This window comes from Tribolium madens, unplaced genomic scaffold (assembly GCF_015345945.1).
Source record: "Tribolium madens isolate multiple individuals breed KSU strain unplaced genomic scaffold, Tmad_KSU_1.1 Scaffold_97;HRSCAF=244;Tcas5.2_LG3a, whole genome shotgun sequence".
Classification (NCBI taxonomy): domain Eukaryota; kingdom Metazoa; phylum Arthropoda; class Insecta; order Coleoptera; family Tenebrionidae; genus Tribolium; species Tribolium madens.
Window position 1 is genome coordinate 13,054,136 of NW_025401069.1, and position 25,632 is coordinate 13,079,767.

The 25,632-nt window shown below is 32.0% G+C and overlaps 1 non-coding gene across 1 annotated transcript; it reads right to left on the minus strand.

Annotated features, from left to right (window-relative positions):
• Positions 1–20,158: 20,158 nt before the first annotated feature.
• Positions 20,159–20,232, minus strand: Trnai-aau. The gene has a single exon. It is a non-coding gene; the product is annotated as a tRNA-Ile (tRNA).
• Positions 20,233–25,632: the final 5,400 nt, after the last annotated feature.

Consider the following 25,632-nt stretch of genomic DNA (forward strand, 5'->3'; position numbering starts at 1 on the left):
CTAATCCAATATGAAGACTGTTTTTTTTTTTTAATGGAAATGCCAAACAGTCTTAACCTTGACACCACTACTAAATTCATTCATGGTAATTTTAATAAAGGAAGTTGGCAGTTCCGGTTTTTTGAATGAATTTAAAAACAATGTCATTAAACGTCAAGACAAAAAATCGTCTAAGAAAATTTAGAGACAAAACACCAAAAGAAGAACAAATTCGGTACCGTTAACAGTTTTTAGAATTTAGAAATGAATAGTTCGCAAGCAGGAAGTTAGAAAAAGGGCCCATTAAAATGTAGAAGCAATTTGTAATACAGGTTTAGTAAACATTCTCAATTTTTAGCAAGAAATTGACAAGAATACAAAACAAACATGAATAAGAAAGAACCTCGGAAAGAAAGCAGTTAAATTAGTGTATTGTGCATCGTTTTTGAGGAACGCATTGAAAAAGTAAGGCAATTTAAAAACTAAAGCTGAGGAAGAATTTATAAAATACATTAACTTTGGCTCATTTCAATAAATTCACAAAATTTATTGCCAATCATCATAATACCTAACTTTTGCTAAATAACTTTCTTCTGTAGGTATATACATCCTTTTTCATCACAATTTTTGTAGCAAGAACCTCACTTTCGTCCGCAACATTTCTATCAAAATTATATGCACTGAATTCTATTTTTAGACCTTAGGTAATGATGTCTGTCCTCAGGTACTCAATTATAGCAGTTTCAAAGAACAAACAGGCAGATTCATAAAAGTCAAAATTTTGATAACATCTCAATTTGAAAACATAACCATAATTTTTCAACAAAATTTCTAGGGTCAAAAACAAAGAGCCAACAAAATTTGTGGCTATGGAGACTGCTACCAATTTTTTCACCAAAATTTTGACTTGGTAATTTCCATTTAAAGAAAAGTCAGACTTTATGTATTTGCGATTTTGCAAAAAAAAATGTTTCCAGACCAAAAAGTGACAAAACATTGATCTAACATATAAACTACTTATCACAGAAGATTTTATCTTATGGAATTATGACTGTTATGCAATTCTATCAAAAGATTGTGTCAAAAATATGAACCCTTTTCTTAAACTTTTTTACAAGAATCATTTTTGCGACCGATCTTTGCAGTTTCTATTTTTTTCTTTGCTTATGTAGAAATTGGAAACTCCACAGAAAATCTATAATACTCTTTCAATACAAAAATAATTTTTCCAGTTTTGCCAAAGAGCAATATTTCGTCTCCATCATGCCTCTGTTTTTGCATTTGAATTATTTCGGATATTTTGTAAGTCCATGCCAGTGCCTAAATTACGTCTGTGCGCGAAATCGTACATGTTTCACATTTCTGTCTAGGAGTTAAAAGCCATTCCGTGTATGACCTAGCGAATAAGTCCGCGATATTTCGATGTTTATACGATTTTTACGGACGTAATGAGTGTTCTGACAGGTCGCCGTCGTCGCGAGTTTGCACATTATCGTAGATTTAAACAATTTAAAGGTGTCGCACCCATGGTGGAGGCGGTTGTGATGCGATATCACAAGAATGATAATCCCTGAATGGGCGAGACGTAACGAGCGCTACTGGTCCCATCCGTCACCGGACCACCAGGTAGTCGACCATAAAATTATACTAAATCGTGCGTCCGTCTGGGACCCATTCATGACAATATATGGGAATCCGTGTAGATGTGAGGCTATTGTTAACGGATTACCACGTGGTGCTACCAGTCTTGTATAATATCGCTTTTCTCCTACACTTTTTTATGCATCACTTATTCCCGATGTTTTACACGAAATCACACATGAGAACGGAAAAATGTTATATCATGTGCCGTCATCGGTTTCCATCAACAATAGACGTGCTGTTTGCAAATACCGCAACGTCGTCCTATTGATAACTCTCTAACAGAACTCTTGGCCTGTTATAATCTAAACGACTTATCCACAATCTACCCATTTTATTTTTTTCTATTATAACAACCTTGCATTTATTGAAAGTGCGAAGATTGCCAACGAAAGATACATTTTAAGCAACTTGTACGGAAGTTTCACCAAATTAAAATATCTGTTTTTCCACTAAAAAATTACAAGGATTTACATTAGAAAACGAAGAGATAAGGGGAAAACAAAAGGGAAACGGTTTACATTGTGGAGCTTCACACCAAAATGCACGTGAATTAGCACAACGGAAAATCTTCAATCTAACATCAATTTCTACATACATATAATTATGATTAGTCTAAGCTCTTCCGTTCCAGGAAAAACAATGTCTTTATTACAGTTTTTACGCTAGAGGAATTCCAAGCAAGGGAGGGGCCCAAGGGATCAGGGCTCCCCCAAACTTGCCACCAAAAGCTTCAATTTTTTTTATTTAAACTTTTTTTTTAACCTTATGACCTTTTTAAATCACACTTATTAATACAAATCATACATATACCGAGAGATCAAAAGTATTTGTTTTTGGATTTTTGGATCCGAAAACGTACAGTTGCGGAATTAAAATTTCGGGCAGTACTGTCATTTTCATAAAACTCTAAAACAACCTTTGTATTAATAACCTAATTTTTTACTCTTGTCATATTTATGTCATTTTGACTTATTTACTTTCAAAAATAGTGATTTGTGACATAATAACTGGTAGGCAGCAGATCAAAGCGATGATTTAATTACACTTAGTTCAATTAATAAATTTCCTAAAACAGACAAATTGTTTAATTAACAAATTTAACAACAAATAAAAATAAGTTTAATTGTCAAATGTTAGTCATGATGACAGTAAAAGGTAGTTTAAAGTGTACCTTTTAAAGTGACAGAAAAATAGGTACTGCCCGAATTTTTAATTCCGCAACTGTACGTATGTCTGGCTGGAATTAGTCGCCGACGTATAATAATAAGACCATTCTTTTTTGAAGGTAGATCATAAATTTAGTTATCTTTTTGATCAGGGAATATTACCTTTCCACTTGTCATTTTATTTGACGTTTCACAGACATACGTTTTCGAATACAAGGACAAATTATCTTGATCTCTCGATACTTACTTAGTTTTTACCAATTTAAAAAGAAATCATCAATTGCAATTTTCTTTGGGCCACATATTAGGTATCTAATGAACTTTACCAACTCGCTAGAACACCTTATACACTTTTTGGTTTTTGGGTAATGACGGCAGCGACATTTTTTTATGGAAATCCCCAATTTTTTTAGCGAATTCGATAGATTTTTCAATTGTCGAAATGGCAACACCAAAATATTATGTATTACATAAAGTTTAAAAAAAATATCCAAAAAGAGAAATAATATCAACAAAAAACCCTTGCCATTTTAAAAATTTTTAGATAGCCCCCCCAAAATTAATTCCTGGATCCGCCCCTGATTCCAAGACCTGGAGATAAAATAATGTCGAAAAAAAAACGATAATAATAATAATAATAATGTTTATTGGTGTTAACAATACAAGTATTTTACACAGGTCAAAAAAAACACAGAAGATAAGTGAATGTAAGAGAACAAAAGAGAAAACAAAATAGAATTACATTAAAATATTCAAAATTAGTAAAGTCACATTCCAAATATTCCGCAGTAGAATAAAAGCTTTTGTGAGCTAAGTAATTTTTGACTGTATGAAGGAAATTATTAGGTGGTAGATGCTTGATGTGAACTGGTAGTATGTTGTAGAATTTAATACAAAAGTAATTGATACCATGTCTTGCTTTAGTCAATCGTAGATTATTAAAACAAAGGTCTTCAGTTTTTGTGTTATAATTATAAAAGGAGTTTAAGATGGTGTAACGATCTTTATTTTTAATTACATATTTTAAACATTTGAAGATAAACAATGAAGGTAAAGTTAGTAATTTGAGTTTTCGAAAAAAGTTTTTACAATCTTCACGATAGGGAATTCCTGCCATCACTCTTACAGCCCGACGTTGTAGTCTGAAAATCCTTGTTGTTAAACCAGTGTGTCCCCACAAGATATGTGACTCTGTATTAAGGCAAAATAAGCAGTTTGGCAAATTGTTTATGTAAATCAAAAATAAGAGTGGTCCCAGGATAGAAGGAGGAGGAATACCATGGCTTATGTTACGTTCTCTAGATAAGACACCATCTACACTTTTTGAACTCTATCTTTCAAGTACGAACCAATTAATTTAACACTATCAAAGTCCATGTTATACTAGGCTAATTTTTAAGTAATATGTCATGCGAAACTGTGTCAAATGCTTTACTAAGATCTAAAAACAAGGCTCTATATATTTTTTTTTCTTCAAAGTTTTTAAGTATGTCGTCAACAAAAGGTTTTAGACAAACTGAAGTGTTTGTCTAATTTGATTTAATTTAAGAAAATTTGTGTGTCTCCATTTTGTAGTTTCCAATTCCTGTATGCAAAGTGCAGTTGGCTATATTCCTTTGCGCCAAGTTTAGTAAAATATTTATTTGTTGGTGTTGTCGACAAGTAAATTGTAAAAGTTTCCGTACAAATGTATTCGAGGCGATCCAATATCTTGACGGGGTGGAACACGGGGTAAACACGAGAGGTCTATACACAAGCAGCTTCCTCATAAACGCGCAAAGCACACAGAACCAATGTCGGTGCAAAGGGTAACCAGAAGCTCATGTAAGTTTCATCCAACGTGTACACACAAGATGGCGGATACATCAAAGACATCCCGACAGACGTGAGGCAATTACAGTGCACTCTACGCCCTCTCAACGCCCGAGAAAATATTGACACAATACAACGACTCGGCTTAATTAAAGTCCGCGTGTCGAACTGCTCATTTCCTGATAAGGCGGGAATATCGATTGTGTAGACAGAATTATGACATCGCAGTAACCTATGAATATAAAGTAGCTGATAAAAATGTTTATCCTCACCCTCCGAAGAATGTTTCATAAGCTTTTCTAGACGCAAATTTTATTATACGCGACTGACATTATTATATTTTTGCTTACTAACCACCCTCTATCGATTTCTTAAAATGTGATTTTACAACGTGTGCCATTAGGGAGGATTTTGTGGCGGCAGTTTTACGCAAATTCATCAAACCTGTGTTAATGTCTTCAAATAAAAAATTCCCTAATGAGAGGTGTTTCTTTGTGTTATTTCGGGCGCTTGATTGGCCCTTTTTTCAGATTTAATAATGAATAGAGTGTGGAAAGCAGATAAAGGATGAGTAATCAGAAACGCGTGCCTGACCGATGCTTTGTTATCAGGCGATATGCATGCAGCTTGGGATACCTTTATGACTTTATTAACAGTATACGAATTTAATTAACTTTATATCATCCAATATTTAAATTGCTAAATTCGTGTTTGCATCACTACTTCATTATAATATTTTAATAGGACATATGTTGATCTCTCTTGACTACACTCGAGATTCTTCATCAATATTATGTTTACCCTGGATATACCTGCTGTTCATTATTTAATTAACTTACACCTATCATTGTCACTAGAGAGAGCATAATAACCGAAATATTGACAACACAAGAGCTCTTATACAAAATCTCATCATTTATTACGCATAGAGAGGGATACAAAGTGGCGCTTATTTATTTAGGACTATTTGCTTTCGACGAATTGTTCTTTGTCCCCAACTTAATTAGACAACAGACATTGTCATATCAACACATAAAATATTGAACGTTTCCACTATTTTTACGATTTCATTCTCTATTCTCAAATATTTTATAAAAAAAAAACACAAAAGAATCTTAGAGATTTCTTAAATTATTTAAAAAAATGAGAAGTTTTAGACAAGCAAAAGTATTCCTTGCTTGTTTTAAATTAAATATAAATTAATAAACAAAATCACGAGGGGCCGTTAACTCTAGAATTAGTTGTACAAATTTTTGAAATTTAATTTAAAATTATTTGGTAGTTTTTGGAATTATTAAAATTAGTGTCGGAATCACCATAATTTTACTCGTAATTACAGGTTACCGCATTTTTTTAAAATTTTCGAAGCAAATTTCTTTCGAAAATTGCGTTGAACTTTTTAGAATTAATATTAAATTACAGGAATTATTTTAGAATTACGAAAGTTAAATTTCTGGAAACCATTGGAATTAATTCGGAATTACAGAAATTATTTCAAACGTACAAAATTACGGAAGTTAAGTTGGAATTAAGTTAGATTACAGGAATTAATTTAGAATTATAAGAATTGAATTAATTTTAAAACAATGGAATTTCGATACTGGAATTGAATTACCGGAATCACTTGTCATTTGTAATTAAATTAAAATTACGGAAATTATCTATTGAAATTAAGTTGTTATTACAACAATTAATTTAGAATTATAGTAATTAATCCGAAAACAATAGAATTACGATGAATCCAATATTAATCAATAGAATTATTGAAATTGTATTTTGGGGAAATTCTTTTTTACTTAATGAATTAATTGTAAATTACTGGCATTTTGTTGAAATTAATTATTTAGTTAAAATTAAGTTGTAATCACAAAAATTAATTTAAAATGGTACAAATTAATCTAAAAACAATGAAATTACGATGGAATAATAGTATTACCGAAATTGAATTGCCGGAATTATTTGTAAATTACTAAAATTTCTTAAAACTATTGGAATTAATTTGGAATTGCAGACATTATTTTGGAATTACAATAATTAAGTTGGAATTACAGGAATTAATTGACAATAGTAAAATTTTGATGAAATTTTTTGTAGTTGGAATTAGTTGTACACATTTTTTTTAAGTTAACGACCTCTCGCAAAATCAAAATTGTAGAAGTACCTATTTCAAATTTCTACTAAATTATATTTTCTCGATTAGTCTAGGTTTTTCCCAAAAATGTCTGTTCAATTTGAAGTCATAAAAATAGAATTTTGACAAAAAATTAAGAAATTAAGTATTATAATTGGAGAAAAATTGCTGACTTGATCAAAGACTCTGCCACCACGCCCCCGGTCAGTGCCTCTGCTATAATCAATTCATGACCTAGTATAGAATTTGTTTTGAAAATGATTACATTGAATATATTGCTGTAGAAATAGCAACACCTTCATATTCATTCCAATGTGGAAGAGTCCAGAGACCGCACGTTATTAAATTTGGTATTTCTGTCTTCAGCAACAATATTGTCGGGGATGATTAATGAGGTGTTGTCGCGTCAAAATACTTTAGTAGTAATAACTGGTGTGGAAGGTCTGACTTCATATAAAGATAAGAACAAAGGTGACCATTTGACAGCAATTCCTCATCCGTGACGCTCCAGACATGCCAGACATAGTTGCGGGCATATCACGCGAAAAATTCAATATCTGGAGAGGTATTGGGCGTTAGTCGGCATTGTGTTGTGTGGCCCAACATTCCATTCGGGGGCGGGAAAAGCAGCAACCCCGTGCTCGTCTACAGCTGTCAATTATACGATGCTTCGTGTCACTGCGATCTGACTGATGTGAAATATGCGCTCTGTTCATTTGAATACCATTTCATTTCAAATATTATTAAACGCGAACTCCTCAATCAGATCATGCACGGCCATGAATTTAATTCATTAAAATTCGATTAAAAAACAACCCCCTGATTTAGTTAGTATGGAAACAAGAAAGCCGAGCTGTGAATTTTGAGAAGACAAGAAGTCCTCGTCGACTTTTTACGAGTCATATATATGCGCGGTGATCTTATTTGAAATTTATTCTTTTTGGTTAAAAATGAGCCTAAAAGGTTGGAGGTTGGGAGGGAAGGAATAAGGGAGTTGCGGCTCGAGTGGTGGAAAGGCTAATCTCGAGTCGCAATCCATCTTGATTACACATGGGAGAGGCAAAGCAGAGTCTTCACGCCGCATTTCACAACAAGAAGAACTAGAAGAATACTCACTCGATGCTCAATGAGACCGCTTTTGGCGCCAGCGCAGACAGATACGACGACGATGCCAAGGCTTGATGACAGATCTAGACCCTATAACTTACTCTTTCAGTATTACAACCGACGAGACCTTATCAACGAAATATACAACGTTGCTACATTGAAAGACATGTTCAAAGGCTATTAATTACTAGAACAAGTACCCGTTGCCTTCCTACCTGCGATTCGATTTCAATTTTATACAGAAAATACTCTTCTCACACAAGATTCATAGTTTCTGATTACATTTTCCTTTTACAACCATTGAATGGATTCTAATGCCAACTGAACAGAAAACTTGAATCACATGCTGTTTATAGCTTTTTAGAATTTAATTTTTTTTGCTCAATAATGAAGAGAAGCAACATAAAAGCAACCGTGCCTAAAACTGTAATTTTAATGTAATTTTTCAAAAAAAAAAAAAATCATAAAAAATAATAAACCACAAAAATAAAAGCACGTAGGTGAAAAAATGAAACATTTTAAGCTCAAAAATGTGTCTATGAGAAAATGATTCTACTCCAAAGAATTAAAGGAACAATAAAATTTCCTAAATTTTTTGGTGATTTTTGAAAGGCTGTAAAATGGTCGTATCCAGATTAAAGATAACTATTTTAAAATTTTAAGTTTCTAATTTTAAGATTTTTTGGCAAAAATTTTTTCAGTGCTACGGTTATAAAGCAACCCTAAATAATAGCACGGGAAAAAAATTCTAATTAACAATAATATGTCCAATTGTTCCTTTAATTCCTTTGTAAAACTTTGATCAATCGGTCCAAGATGGATCGATTTGAAAATTTACAGGGATATGAGGGGTACATTAAGCTGTAAAAACACCTAAAAACTTCCCCATCAGTATTAGTGAATACGCAGTAGATTTACTAAAACAATGCAAAAAGTTACTTTTCTCTCGTTTCTTTAAAAATCATTGTTGAGGGTGAAAACAAAAATTTCTCAAAAAGTTATAAAAGGATCTTTATTCCACTTTTTGACATAACTCTTATATTCCCTGTGTGATCATTGGTTGTTGAGATATCGATGATCAAAGACAAAAGGATCTTTTTCATTTAAATTCAGATATCTCAGCGACAAATTGACGTAAAGAGAATATGAAAAAAGCATATTAAAGATGAATGAACAGGCTATCCGGCCTATGCATTGACTTAACTAAAAAAAATTCCCCACGTCCAAAGCAAAAACCAAAAAAACTAGAAAAACTAGAAATTTAAAGCTTCAAAATAGTTTTTCTTTAATCTAGATACGACCATTTGTCGATGAGTAATAGCATTTCAAAAATCACCAAGAAATTTAGAAAAATATTTTGTTCCTTTAATTTTTTGGAGTATTTTATTTTACAACCTCAGACCTTCACACTTTTTGAACTATTATTTTCACCCAATTTTTCTGTCTTTATTTTTGAAATCACAAAAAAATATGAAGAAACTCCAAAAATGACTTAAACGTTCTTTAGTCTATTTCAAAATGCCAATTATCATTTAAGAATCATAAATATATCACAAAAATATGAGAAAGTCAAGCAATTCAAGCTCAAAATGAAATCAAATTCCATTTTTGTTATAAAAAAATACATTTTGTGAAGCCTTATTTTTTAAGAGACGTTTAACATCTATTACATATCCTATTATAAAATGCCAATTTTTACAAAAAAAACACAAACGCAATTTAAAAAAGTAAAGCATTTCAAGTTCAAAACGGAATCAAATCGCAACTGATTTTGTAAAAAATTCGTACTTTTTCAACAGTCACACTGACCCACCCAGTTTTTTTAGAAAGAAAAATTTCAACAAAGTTGTCTAATCAACAATCAGGTTTTCTTGTGTACGTTAAAATTTAAATCTTTTTATATTTTTATGATAGCCAAATTTTGTATAGAAAAATAGGTTTCGTTACTTAATTTAGGCTCATTTTTAACGAGAATCTCACTAATGTTTAGAGATTTCTATAAACCCAGAGAGACGATTTAGTAAAAAGTAAAAAACTAGACTAGGATCTAAAGTCTATGCTACTTAATTTAAACATTTTTTTTAAATTTTGATGAAATATTTTGCACATGATAACAGTAAATGAAAAAGAACAGTTGAGAAATAATTGATGTTTGTTATATAAACAAATTAATTAACATATGCATAATACTCACTATGCATTACCATAAAAAAGCTATTAATTCATAATTTACAGGGCGTTCAACCTGGAGTATAAGAAAGAAAACAGAGACACATTTATCTGTTGAAAATGATTGTTATTTTTTGAGAGTTTCGTAACTTTCCAAAGAACCTGAAAGCGACCTGAAAATTTTATAATCTCCAATTACTGATTTTCCTCGTTGACAAATTCAAACAAATAGCCTCTTATTATCTTTTTCGGTTGCGTCAGAATCCAGCAGCAGCTCCGTCTCTTACTTTATAATTGAAAAAAACGCGATAATGACAAATTCGTATAAGGCACTGTCTACTGTCTATTCGGTACCAAAAAACACCAAAGTTAAATTACCACTTGACGTTTAATAATGGTTTCAGTCCGTATCTTGATACAAATGTAAATGAAATCGAGAAAAGTGAGATAATTTCATTCATAAATAACAAAAAGTGGTAGGCGTCGACTGAAAGCAAGCTCCTGTACAAAATCTAACACTGAAAAATGATCAGCTGCTTATGACATCATGCATTTTGTTCATAGTGAACAAGTGACCACGCCAGGAATTCACGATGAATTATGTGGATGGATTAACCAAGGGCTCGTTTACCATACACACCCTGAGGAGTTTATGTTATTCCTCCGTTAAGTCTGTAGATGGCTTGTATGAAATATGCGCTGGACAATTAGCCCTTTCTCGAGATAAACAAGCGATTTTAAAGAGCGTAAAATCCGAAAAAGGAGGGTCACCCAGTTTCACTTCAAGTCCATTCTACTAGAGCTTGATTTACACAAGGGACTAATTACACACCACGAGACATTTTGATTTTATCGAAATTAATGCACACATCATGATAGAAATCTTAAAATGTTACATGGTGTAGAAATAATTTGCACAACAATTTCTTCATATCAGTGTTATTTAATTATGGGTCTCATCATTTCTGCAATTGTGATTCACACGGATCTTGCGACACTTATTATTGACAAGTTAAAATTCAGATTCAATCTGAGATTTTTTCAGCGATCAATTTTCCAGACAATGGCTCTTTTAAGAGAGACACGTTTCTATAATAGAGAAATAGGTCATTAGCATTCTAGCAGCGTCGTTTATGCCGAGATCAAAATCAAAATAAATTGGTTTGAATGAATTGTAGCAAGCTGATCGAGAGTTTTGATTAATACCACAATTGTGTTTAACAAACAGCCGTGAAAATAAATGTGTCTTTACAAAGTGATGATTTACATCTTGTTTTGAAGCATAAATTAACAACTCACTGATTTAGAGAGTAACTCAAAATTTTTGTCCAGTCCGGATCTGACTACTGCAATCCCCCATGAATAATTCAGTAAACTGGTAGAGAATCGTCGAAGCGATCGCCGTTCATCGCAATTAGACAATAGTCGACAGATTTAATATTATGGATTGAGCATTTGTATTCTCCTGGTATTGAATTCTATTGTTCCCAAGATAAACTTATGAGACGGACTTTGTCATATTAGCTTGTCTCTATCATAACTCGGCCTAATTTATCGTTGTTTGTTGTATTTTTTTCCTCAGTTGGTCGTTAAAAACCCAGATACCTGCGAGATGGAAAAGTAATGTAACATAATTATGCAAATTAATTGCAAGGAACGAAGGGTTGGTTTCGCTAAGCTGGAACGAATGACCTAAACAGAGCATCAATCACAACGTGAAAAGATCAAAGTGACGTTTTGGAATAGAAGATATTAAGCATATAACAGGCTTAGAACATTTGAAAACGTGTTACCAACGGAGTGATGTTTGCAGTTCTCACTGCTTTTATGCCCCCTGTTTACATACACACATTATCCACGTATTTATTCGACGGATTTTCTATTGTTCAAGTGTGTTCTCGTGGTTTTGTCACTACGACACTTTTTATAATCAATCTTCTAGACTAAAGGCGTGACCCGAGAATACTGTACGTTGACCATAATTTTAAGTACTTTCAAAATATTTCCTAGCCTTTATTCAGGAGATGAGAGGGTAGCTATGCCCAATATGTTTACACAAGCAACAATAGCACATCTGCAGATCCAAAAACTTCACTAAATCACACGTACGATAAACATCCCGAAATATCATTTAGGAAAAAATACGTGTAGCGGTTTGTCAAACTGATGTTTACTCAAGAGATTTCCACGTATTACCACGATTGTTTCTCGACCCTAAATGTCTAGGGCATGTTTTCACGAGTTAGCAGGGTGGGCATATTTAGCCACCGGTAACTAAACAAATTGCAACAATTTTGGGAACACAAGATTTGTGTTTTTGAGTATTCATAGAAACACAATGTTTTTATTTTTGGTGTTTTGTCACAAATGTTGATAATCTGTACCACAAAAGTCCAAAATGCTTAATATTCAGAAACAATTTAAAATAAACAATGACACAATTTTACCTAACATTTCAGAATGGTTATTATGTTCTGGAACATTTTGTTGTAAGTAAATCAACTATATTAACAAAGAGATATTATTTTGATTTTGTTTTATTTATAGTTAATAAAAGGCACCAAAATGACTTAATACATTAACATTATTTTTTTAAATATGCAAAAAACTAAAATCAAGTCCAAGGTATTGTTCAATGCATTTAACTTATAATGAATTTTTTTTGCAATATATTTATTAACTGGGAAAATTAATTGTCTTCTGAAAAATCTTCAGCACTTCTGTGATATATTCCTTTGATTATCGTATCTTGCTTTACTGATGGGTTTTCGTTCATTTCTAAGTTGAAGGAGTAATTATGGCAAATTGAAAAGATTTCTTGGTTTTCTCCTTAAATTGAAATTTAATATATTTTGTGAAGTTTGTATTAAAATATAATTTTCCTATGTCTGTTAATTAAATCCAAAAAAATATACATAATTTCATAATTTATACATAAATTAGCTCCACATTTTTTTCTTGAAACACAAAACATAAACGCTACCAAAGTCCAAAAAATCTCCCAATTTGTGTTCTATATGTTTTTGTACATTATCTATAATTTTGTTTATGGGAATTTTCGTTTCTCTTTGATCAACTATGGTTATTCCGGTTGTCAATCACTTTTTGAGAGCTTCACGCAAAAATCCAGTACTAATCGACAATGTATTAAGAAAAACTTTTTGCCATGAAAAACTTGTTTTCCAAAAATCCGTAAAAATTTGTTGGCACTGTTCTATTATTAACGATTTTATTCCGACTCAAATTACTTCATAGTGGTTTTACGTTTTTTGCTTCCACTGTATATTTTTTTTTACTTAGATATACTTCACCTCTCTTTGGACTTAATACTTTTTTAAGGCTAACATTACCCTGGACTTACATTTCAACATCTGTTATTTTGTTAATTATGCCGATTGCAAGATTTTACGCATTGTTTGAAATAGAAGGTGTACTAAATAAATATTCACATTTGTTTTATTTATTTTTTGAAAAAAAATTTTTAGGCTCGCTGTAAAACATTTGACATTTTTTAGAGATTTAATTTTGTGTTTCAAAATTTTAAGTGTGAGGCGCAATCTTGAAAATAGATATTTTCGAAATTTCGACAAAATTTCTATTACATTTTGAAGTTTTGAGAATAGAATAAACTAATAGTTTTTGTTGATTTTCCAAAATTAGAACAAACTGACAAATTTTAGTTTTTTTATGAAACTCAGTGCAAAAAATTTGACACTTTATGATGGCCTAGTTTAATTTTTGTCATATTTTAAAGAAATAGAAAAAATGGAAATTTTTTTACCTAGAAATTAAAATGTCTGTGTCCTAAATTTTGCCGCTGAAAAGGTTTATTTTTCTCTTTAGCTGCAGACTACACATGAAATCGAGGTGTTGATAGACAAGTTAATAATGCAGTGGGATTAAGCGGAAGCTATAGAGAAAATATAAACGTTGCGGATACGTTAACCAAGCAAAGACAAGTTTATCGGTGTAATATTAATAAAACAGCTTCCTTTGTCTGTAGTAAATTAAGTGTGTTTTCCTCAACTATTGGACTCTAAATAAATCGTATTTATTTCATGTGGTAATGTAATTTTATGAGTTTATTATGAGTCAAGTTTTTAAAACTCTCGAGTACACAATCACATTTGAAGCTTCAGTTTTGAAATTGATTGTTTGGTGTTAAGTTTTAGCATACATCAGTGTGTGGCACGACTGTCTGTGTAATCGTTCCGAATCAATAGCTTTTATATTGGCTGCAATAACCCATAAACAAGAGGAGACAAAGCCGCTGCTCGTGCATTACATCCGACATTAATTGTACTCTGCTCTACATGTGTAGGACACGCGTCGCGGCGGTCCCACTAAAGCACACATCATCGTCGTACAACCGAATTTTTCATTCCGTGTCGAACGCAAAATGGGACTTGGTCGAAGATAAATCTCTAAATAAGAAAGCCATACATATATGTATGTAGTATTCGATTTTGTTTGCAGATAGCGAGCCATCTAGTCGGCCATGCGATGAACAAATGTCAACAGAAAAGATTGTCATGGGCTAGGGATAGACTTGTTCGATATGAAATCATAACGAGAGTTTGGTAAATAGTGACTTCTAATTGAAATCTGGACTCGTATTGACCCTGTAAACACTTGTCCCAGATCAATCGCTCGACGATTGCTACAGATGAAACGAACTTGGACGGCTCGTTTATTTTGCTGCCTCTTTGATGAGTTTGTTTTCGATGTTAAAGCTATGATGAAGTTTTTTATTAGAAATATATTGCGCTTTCTGTTCCATATTGATTAATATCGACGAAATAATATTTACAATTAAAGCCGAATGACGCCTTCATCTACGCATTTCTACAATTTTAGGAAAAGAGTTGAGAGATCCAGAATGTTCAAAATAGTTAAAACCTTGCGAAAATCACTTCAAAAATGACAGTCACTATTTTTTTACTAAAAAAAATTTACTTTTACTTTACCAAGTTAACAAGTTAACAAAGCAGTAAAAATGTTTTTTATCACAAATATAAAATAATATGAAATTGTAATTCTTTCAATTATGTAAAACTATGCAAGCAACATTACATTAAATGCACACTTTGCGGAATATCTCGCCAACTTTACTGACGATTTCAAATATTAGTCTAGTCTTCGAAAGTAGACTATTTCGTACACTTTACGTACGATTTCAAAAAAAATAATAAAAAGTAAACAAACAATAAATCAGGATATTTTATTTTTGCAAATATAAAAATACCTAAACGGTTTTTGTTTTTTGTTGTTTAAAACATTGCTTTATACAATGAAAATATTCTGTAGGTAAACTAAAGTGGTCCAAGTTTTACCTGCAAAAATTTCACTTTCAACAAAAACAAGACGTTTTTTTGACTAAGTTCCACTCACAAACTTTGATTCTTTGACAACATTTTTAAAATTTATTTTCTTTCATTATTGTTAATTCAAAATTCTGTATACCAAAGAAAGAAAGAAGAACACCTTATGATTCAATAAGTATCAGAGAAAATAATTTATCTATCTGTGAGTAAAAAGTAGCAAAATTGTATAATAGAATAATTTCTAAGTAATGAAATGTTTTTTTTTTTAGATTTATCGTAGTATAAAATACACGTAGTTGTTGTTTCTACTTGCAATTAAAATTCTTTTCCACTTTGTAAATGTTTTTTTAATACTTACATCAGTTTAATATTCATGTATGTATACATACGAACATAATTGTTACCGTCATTCTCGATTTTTGTTTTTTTTTTTTTTTTTAATAAAACTTGTACTTTTGGTTAAAATATAAAATTAAACGATTACCATAAAACATCCATATTGCAAGAAAACCAATTGTGTGATCAATAATGTTATCTGAATTAGAAATTAGGAAAAAATCCGAGTTAGTAAAAGTAAATTTTACGAATCTTGAACACCTAATTGTGATAATAAAACTTGACAGTTTCAATTTGAGTTGGCTGTCTTGTTTAATATTCTTATCGTGCATCTTTGCGATTAATTATTAATTACGCGTTAACTTCCTGTGTGGTATTCTTGTTTGTAAGGTAACACAGTGTAATTTTCTTTTAATAAAGTGCTTGTTTCCAAGTAGCGTACATTTCTAATTGTTGGGAAAAGATAAGTTGGTACAGTTTGCGAGTAAGCAAATTGTTGTTAGGTACGTAAACAGCAAATCGCATATTAATGTGACGTGCAATTAAGTCTTGATCCATCAGGTGGGTTAGTTACAAAGAAACATCAATTCTCTTTCCTGTGATAATAATAAAACTGCAGCATTGCATTTATTACAATGAATGGCCTGCTTGCGGGGCGCGTAGTTTTACTCAAACAAACCGTCCATTCTGTGCCTCCGGAGCAACGTCATAGAGAGACTTGCATATCGTCGTGTAAGAGATAAACTCCGGATAAACACACATTACGAATCTCTGTAACATAAACGTAGCAGATCCTGAATGAACCTGCAAACTTTGCACTTGCTTTGCTATAAATGTAAGCCGCTATTGTTTCTGCTGAGCGTAAACCATTCTACCCACTTTTCGCTATCAGCAAGAAACCAGACACCTTCTGTCTGTGACCGGATGTGACAATCGGCCCACGTTTTTACACTTTACACACAACTTGTTGTTGTTTCGCAGAAATGCCACAGTTTTGGACACACGCGAGAAAACTGCGCTTTTTCACACTAAATACCACTTACTTAGGGAGAAAAGGACCACATTTTGGAAAATCTGCTGTTAAATTATTCACTTTATTGCAAATTCAAACCACAAATGTCTTTCCTCATTAAAAAACACAATCTATATCCGATTCTGACCAAAAAATCAAAAACCAAAAATCAGAAAGTATATTTTCGATATTTTTGATTTTATCAGAAATTTTCTCAATAACTATTTATCGTAGAACACTGATATTTTTTATAGATGATAGAAAATTAAATTTTCTTTCCAACGGTACAAAACATAAGAGGTTATCACCAATAAGTCCGGAGTTATTGGCAATAGACCGCTCCAGACGCCAAAAATCGACCAAAATCTCGACTAAAATAAAAAAAATTCAACTCTAAAATTGATCCATCTAACGTTTTTTACATTTCTAGAAGTCTTAAAATGCACAACAAAGGGCATAAAACGTTATTGCGTCAAGTTTAAAAAATTACGAATTTTTTGAATTTTTGAAGGTGAGCGGTGCAAAATCGAAAAAATAGTCAATTTACCTTAAGTCGTAAAAACGGTTTAAATATGGTTTTCTATACGTAAAACTACTCGCTGAACACGATGCAACTAGTTAAAATACTCTACGATGCATAGTTTTTGAGATATTGAGTAATAAAGTTAAGAATAAGGCTAAAAGTAWAAGCACTATATCCGATTTTGACCAAAAATCAACATTTTTTTATTCTTATAAAAAACTAGTACTACATGTAAAACTAACCGGAGAACACGCCTGTACAAACCCGGTTGACCTAAGACTCATAGTTTTTGAGATATGATTTTTTTTTTGAAAAAAGTAAAAATGGCTCTGTACCCGGAYCCATAACCCGGAGCGACTTCCGGTTTGCGCCGGTAAATAGATAATTTTTAGCTAATTTTAATGGTTTTTATCCCTTCGCTATAAGTTCTATAGTTTCGTAGAAAAACGCGTTTAAAGTTTCACAATTTTTACAATTTTCACTTTTGAACGGCGATTACAGCCAAACTATTAGACTTAGAGCTAAGAATTTAATTCCATCGTAATCAGCGTAAGAAAATCTATCGACTAAGGCCAAAGCCAAGTCGATATCTCGCAAAAAAAWTTTGAATTTTTAAACGCCGATTACGGCGAAACTAAAGGAGATAGCGCAAAATAATTGGGAAATTCGTAATTAGCGCCTCAAAATCTATCGGATAAGATAGGTTTAAATCGAATCTGAGACATGTTCAAAAACACTAGATTTTAAGGGGGGGGTGTTAACAAATTTTTACTTTTTTTTATTTTGTAAATTGCGTCAAAACTGTGTTTCAATGACATAATATTTTGACCTATACCTATGTAAAATGTTCCGGGGAATCGATTGGGGTCAATTAAACTGCAAAATTCGTAGTAGTTTTGAAGTTATAGTCGGATTTAAATTCTCGATATTTTTGACTTTATCAGAAATTTTCACGATAACTATTCATCGTAGAGCACTGAAATTTTTAATATATCATAGAAAATTCAATTTTCTATCCAACGGTACCAAATATAAGAGGTTGTCTCTAATCAGTCCGGAGTTATTACCATTAGACCGCTCGGGGTGCCAAAAATCGACCAAAATCTCGACAAAAATCAAAAAAATGTTTATCTTTAAAATTGATCTATTTTACGTTTTTTCCATTTCTAGAGGTCTTAAGGAATCAAATAAATGCAGAAAACGACATTGGGTCTAGTTTCAAAAATTTTGAATTTTTTGAGTTTTTGAAGGTGAGCGGTAGTAAAATCGGAAAAATAGTCAATTTACCGTAAAAACGCTTGAATTATGGTTTTCTGGACGTAAAATTACGAGCTGAATACGATGCAACAAGTTAAAATACTCTACGATGCATAGTTTTTGAGATATTGAGTGGATCATTTCTCCCGGACTTACCCTATGTAAAATTTTGTAAACTAGACACTTTAATGCCGATGATTCTAGACAAAATTTGGTCCGTGAAACCTAATATTTTAATGAAATCCTCATTCGTTATTGATTATCTTTGTCGTGGAGGTCGTTAAATCGTTTCTAATTTTCGTCCAGGCAAACGAGGCGTCACTAATAAATTAATAAAGGCCTCGCTATCGAATCGTCGAATCAAATCGCTTCAAGTGTTGTAGTTCAAAAAAGCCGCTTGTGGCCCGTAGCACATTTAATCGTCGAAATCTCGACACTCGGTCAAAATCAGCGTCTTATCTTATTTATGGTCCAGCGAACCGATCTAACATTATATGGGGTTTTATCTGCTTGTCGGCAATTGGGGAATGTTAAGTAGATATTTATAATTGCCGGTAGAGGTAGTACCGGCGCCGACTTGATTCTCACGACTTTTTTTTGCATCGGCTTTTCGGCCGTTTCGGAATCAACAACGGGTATTTTAGTAGACAGTAGCGGAATCTTGGTACACCACTTTTAACTTATCTCGACCGTCATTAAGGACGATCTTGCTTTAGAGCTTGTTACGTTGTTGGACGGCATAGAGATAGCGTAATGTTAGAGGCCGCATTTTTTTCTTAATGAATCAGGTGGATGGTATGTTTCGGACGAAACACAAGCTTTTTTCTCGGAATACCGCACGACTAAGGCCATTGTTTCGAAGTTTGGGACCACTCATAAATAACTAAACTAAATTTTATTATTATTTTGCATTTTCTGTCCTGTTTTTGCTTAATTTGGTGCATGAAACAATTAAAATATGTATGCGAGGTTTAAAACTAAAATGAAATAATTCGGACATTACCATTTTATATCATTTACCTAAAAACTGCATAATTATTTAAATGTCATGCAAATATATTTTGTAATTGTATTAAAATGAAAAGAACATAAGATGAGCATTAGGTAAATATTTCCGTTTAAATGTATGAATAAATTTGAGGTGTTTATTTTACCGACATATTTAAATTCGATCTGATAAATAATTAAAAACTCTGAATACGTATTAAAATTACTCGCTGTGAAATAATTAGGAATTATTTTTGACAAAACTCACGCTAATACCTGTCCTTCACTTTCAAAACCATTTCACTTTGACCTACATGTTCTACAAGACGTAAACCATTGCAATTACAAGTAGTTAGTAATTAAAAGTAATTTCAAATTGAGAGGAATACAATACATACAAGCTGTAGTCTTTATTATGCTAAATATGAACTAGATTCCGAAATTTTGACACATGATTCCCACACCGTTACGTCTTCAAGACGTTGCAAAAAATTAATTAAGCTTTTTAATCTAATCATCTTCATAAAATAATTTTACTTTCATAATTTTACTGCTTATAAAAAGTGGTTTCCTACATGGCATTGTTTGTAACTTTTGAATATCTTGACATCGCATCGGATCATATTTCAAGAATTTTGTAAGCAATGCGTGTATAGAGGTAGTGTGTTTTGCAAATAAGAAAAATGTTATCTTTGTAATAAAAAAAATGTGTGGCCCATGAGGGGATCGAACCCGCGACCTTCGCGTTATTAGCACGACGCTCTAACCAACTGAGCTAATGGGCCATTTACACAACCTTAACAACTACACATTGATAAGCGCAATAATGGTACCTTACGATAAAGGCAAATTTACACAATTAAAAAAATTTCCAAGTAAATTTTCAGTTTTTTCTTAAGTTTTAAAACCCCATAGAACTAAGAAACAAAGATAGATAAGTTTAGTTTTAATAAAAAGTGTGTCAAACGGATCGGACAGTGATAGAAAACGTGATTGCACGGAAAGGGATAAATAGTATATTACACGTGAGATGGTAAATATGTTATTACCGGACGATGTCTCACGATATGCTACTATATCACATTTCGTTTAAATAGTGGAATATTTGTTGTTCTGTCAAAACCTCCAAAACCTTAGAAATCGGGATATTGCTATAGTTATTATGAATAAAAATGTTGTTTCTTGTTGTATTTAAGTCTTTAGAACAGTAATACAAGTGCATTTATGAAGTTTAATCCGCATGTCGTTTGTTATTCAATGTATAAATGATAATGAGTATAAAAAAGTTAAATACTACACTTGTACATGGCGGAAGTGCAGTCCACTGCGATCTTATTTCTTCTCTTGTTGATACGATCTAAAGCATCTTAATAAGCGAGTTTGAGATTAGGGAATAAGAGAACAGGATTTGGAAATAAGTTTGTATGTTGGTACGCAACGCATTAATGAAGCTTATATAACAGTAAAAAGTTGATGAGAATGATAATTGAAATGAAGAGATTGTCATTACCATATCTGAATTGCGTATTCATATAGAGCTGAACTCAAGTATGCACAGAGCAATCCCGTTCCCACTTGCTAGATATGTATCCGATCTAAGCTCCGACGAACCGAGAAGCAGTAATTATGCGTATTATGTATAATTGTTTGTATATACATACAGTAAACAGGACTGAATGTAAATACATTGTTGCATTCATCCATACGGCGTTCTATTAGCATTGAATATGAGAAATTGTGACCGTGTTCTGACACGCAGACGAACACTTGAAGAATTGTGTAAAAAGTGGAGCAAGTGTTGATATTTATTATTGTTATGGGAATGCGAAAAGGCTTCCGCTTTTTGTTAAGAAATCAGAGAAATTCTAATTGGGAACAGAGGAAAAAATGTGTTAGGTCGGTGTTTGCATAAATTTTTAATAAGCAAAGAAACCTGACTGCAGAAAGTGGTAAAACAAGGTGTCAATTGAAATAAACGAGCGATGGTTTTCGCTAATTTGATAACGAAATTAATTACTTGTCAATCCGGGTATTTACAACAAAGGCCACAAACGAGTATTGTCTTCGGAATAAATTCGTTGCAAGCACTGTGTTCAGATAACGAGACCTGCACCTGGGAATGTTTTTACAACGTGAAACATGAGAGGATTTTTACCACAAAATTGGTAGTCAAACTAACAGAAATTCAGCGTTGGTAAACACCCCTAAGATAGACCAATTTCTGAGTTTTGAAACAATTCTATTTTAATAATAGAAACATCAGAAAACTGAATTATTTTTTTGAACAAAATGTTAAACAGCCAGTGCTGTTTTATCGAAGTTTTAATACTGAAAATAATGTTGAAAAGTCAACTGTTGTCTTTTTGTAGCTTTCTCGAAAACTGTACTGTAATGTGCATCAAAGTAGTCGTTGAAAGGGATCATTTTAAGGTGGCAACCATGCAAAAATTCAAACAATCCTAACCTTAAACTTTTTAAAAATATTTTTTTCAAATAAATGTATACCCCAGGTAGCAAGAAATAATTCAAATTACAATGTAATTAATCTGTGTGGCAAACATAACGATTTTGTTATTATTGATGTAATTAAATTTGTTCTAAATAACATTAATAGTAAATTGGCATTTAAATTAAAGATACATTTAGACTTCTACAACCTACTTGGTGCACATTAATATGAAAAAGAGTGTAAATATCTTCTTAAAGTGTTTAAATAATATTTTTTGTAGTTTTTGCTTCTAAAGTCTGTTTTTTAAATAGAAATGCCAAACAGTCTTAACGTTGGCACCACTAGTAAATTCATTCATGGTAATTTTAATAAAGGAAGTTGGCAGCTCCGGTTTTTTGAACTAATTTGAAAACAATGTCATTAAATCTCAACATAAAAAATCGTCTAAGAAAATTTAGAGACGAAACACCAAAAAAGAAACAAATTCGGTAACGCTAACAGTTTTTAGAAATTTGGAAACGAATACTAAGCAAGGTTTATTCATTCTCAATTTTTATTTAAGGAGTATATTACTTTCTAATTAGAATTAGAATTCTATTCTAATAGAATAGAAACTCGAATCGGTATTTTTGAATCAAACATTGAGCAAAATACAAATTTTAGTACACAATAAATAAACTTAATTCACAGCGTTATGTAAATCTTCAAAAATGTTAAATTTTGGCAGTTTGGACATTTATTTATCCTTTAAATAATTATTTTTAGGTTGAAAATAAAATCAAAGAAGATTTTTAAAATTATTTAAATTTAAAAAAAAAATTCTTGTTGAAAAATCTAAGACGTGGTTCTGATTGGTTGACTTTAGAAGACGTAATTGATTGGCTAAGGATCGAACAGTGACACTCAACTTTAACGCATTGAATAATTTTTTTATTTTTTATTGGTCTAATAATCGAAAGTGCATGATTCATATTGGCTCTGGGGTTGGCTCCACCCATTGTGCAAAATTAGATCCAATTAAAGTAAGATAACTCACACTAAACGCTGATTTGTTATAAAAATTCGCTTCAAAAATCAATAATTATTCACGATTTTTTAAATGGGTGGAGTTACTTATCGTTGCTAGGTTTTTGTCGGATTTTGACCAATAAGAAATAAAAACCGGTTTGTTGTCACCTTAGTGGTAATTACGTGAATAGGAAATGATTATTATTGGTCCTTGTAATCGGAATTAACAAATGTGTCCAACCAATCAAATTCAAGATTTTGCAAAAACCTCACATAAAAAACTGTTTTAATTCAATTACAATTTGCTTGAAAAAAACGCAAAATGAATTTAAATTAATTTTTCCAATTAGCCACAAAAAATTATTGTTAGATAAAGGACTATTTCGTCAGTTTTTTTTCTCAGTGGATTCCAAAAAAAATACAGATTTCTTAAAGAGTGTGAGCCACATTGCCATTGTCGCGAAATGTCAACAACTGTCAGAAGTGTCAAATTGAATGACTGAAATCCAACGCACTCTTAGTGATTTTTTTAAACGTTAATTTAGGCGCTTTTAGACCTTTTTTCTATATGAAACTCTACTACTTTGTAGAATTATGATTGAATTTTTGTTTTTTACTTTCACTCAATCTCCACCTTTTAGTGCTTTCAAATTTTCCAACAATTTCCAGAAAAAAACAATTGCTATCGCCTGACAAAGATGGCTAAATTAACGTTTTTAACGGGTGTGAAAACGTTCAAGCTATCACGTTTTAGTAAGGTAATTATTCAATGGAACAGAGTTACAATTTAGGACACAGATTCCTTGTTTCCTCTTTTAATAGCCAATAGCAAAAAAACTTGTAAAATTATTTTCCCAACAGAAATCAATAGAGTCAAAGTGTAAACTTTAAACCCTCATAACTTCGAAATTTTTATAGATACTTTTTTAACATTTTTTCCATGTTCCTGGTATCTTATATGGCATTTTTCTCTGGGGTGCGAGTTCTGGCGCAGCCTGTATACATCCTTTCTCTTCAAAGTTTTTGTAGCAAGAACCTCATTTTTTCAATTTTTAATTGACTCATATCTCACGAACGGTTGGTTTTAGGCACATGGTACTAAAACTTGTTAAAAGACTACAACTTGTTAAAACAAAGAATCCAAAAGTGGTAAAATATACAGGGTGTTCCATTAAAAAAAATAAAGTTGATGTCATTTCCGGTGAAACAGAAAACAGCATTAATTTAGCATCTATCCCAAACGATAGATGACAAAAAATGTTCAACTTTGTTCTAAGAAGTATTATCATAACTTTAAAAATAATGGAGTTATGGCTTGGGGCGTTTTTCATAATACAGCCTGTATAACCATAATTTTTTAACAAAATTTCTAGAGACAAAAATAAAAAGCAAACAAAATTTGTGGCTATAGAGACAAGCTGCTACCAATTTTTTGACCAAAATTTTGACTTGGTAATTTCTATTTAAAGAAAAAACAGACTTTACAATTTTTTAAGTGTTTGAAAAGTCAAAGAAAAGTTTCAGTTTGAGTGTTGATACACGTGAATGTGTGTATGTTTCTTATTCCATTGTAGAGTTGTGTTACCTTCTGTTCGATTTGTCGGCGATAAGCCCTGAAAGGCGCCCTAATCATATCGTTAATCACGCAATGAAGAGTTAATAAATTGTATATCGCCTCTACTCTTATGGATACCGTGCCCAGGTAATTGCATTTTATGTCGTCGATAAATAACACGGCGATGCGCCATTAGAAGGCACCTTAACTTGAACAGTCCATTCATTAATTACCTGAGATGTGGAAGAAGTTGGCCCTAGATCGCGCACGACATCAATATGTCTACGTGAAAAATAATTAAGCAAGCATTTGTCAGGCGTTTCCTGCGCATCATTTCTCTCGATAACATTTTTAGGACAAGTTGAAACGTCGCCCTCTTTGATGCCACTTTACGATGATAAACGACGACGCGTTTGTCAGTGCTGTGCGACATCCGGCCGCGGACTCAAAGACGGCTAATAAGGACCGACCTAACTAATGTTTACTCTAAATATTTTATTTGTCGAATGTAAATATTTTCAGTTTATTAGGCGAGAAATGCTGTTCAAAGAACCGTATCAAAGTCCCCGCCTACAATCCATCGCTCAACACCCAACGCGAATTTAGCACGGAAAAACACATTTTTACACTAGTTTATAAATGGAGTCGTTTGTCTGCAACAATTTAAAAAATATATTAAGAGTTTGTTGTGTTCCTGCCGGCGCCGCCACAGCACCATGTGTTGAATATATCTCAATTAATGCTTCTGTTTCGAATAATTTCTGAAAAAAAGCGGAAAAATATTGTTTCAAGTTGACAAATTAATAAGGCTCGGATTATATGCAATACGCATATTTGTTATTAACAGGTATAGCAACAAAATTGTAAGTTTTCTATGCATATCTAATGATTTTTGATTAAAATAAGCCAATTAAAATGCATATTTCTTCAAATCACAAATTTCCGATTAAAAATTTCAGTTCATGTTAAAAATTGGCCAGTTTAAGAAAAATGATCCAATTACAAAATATGTTAAAGAGAAAACAACCAGTAATTCGTAAACCGGACTCAAAAAATTAATATCCTGCTGAGTGTTTCCTTTTTAAATTCGTTTTATACAGGGTAAATATGAAATTTAGAACCAAATGTTTTTTTTTTATTATTTGTCTCTGGAAAATAATAATTAATATAAAA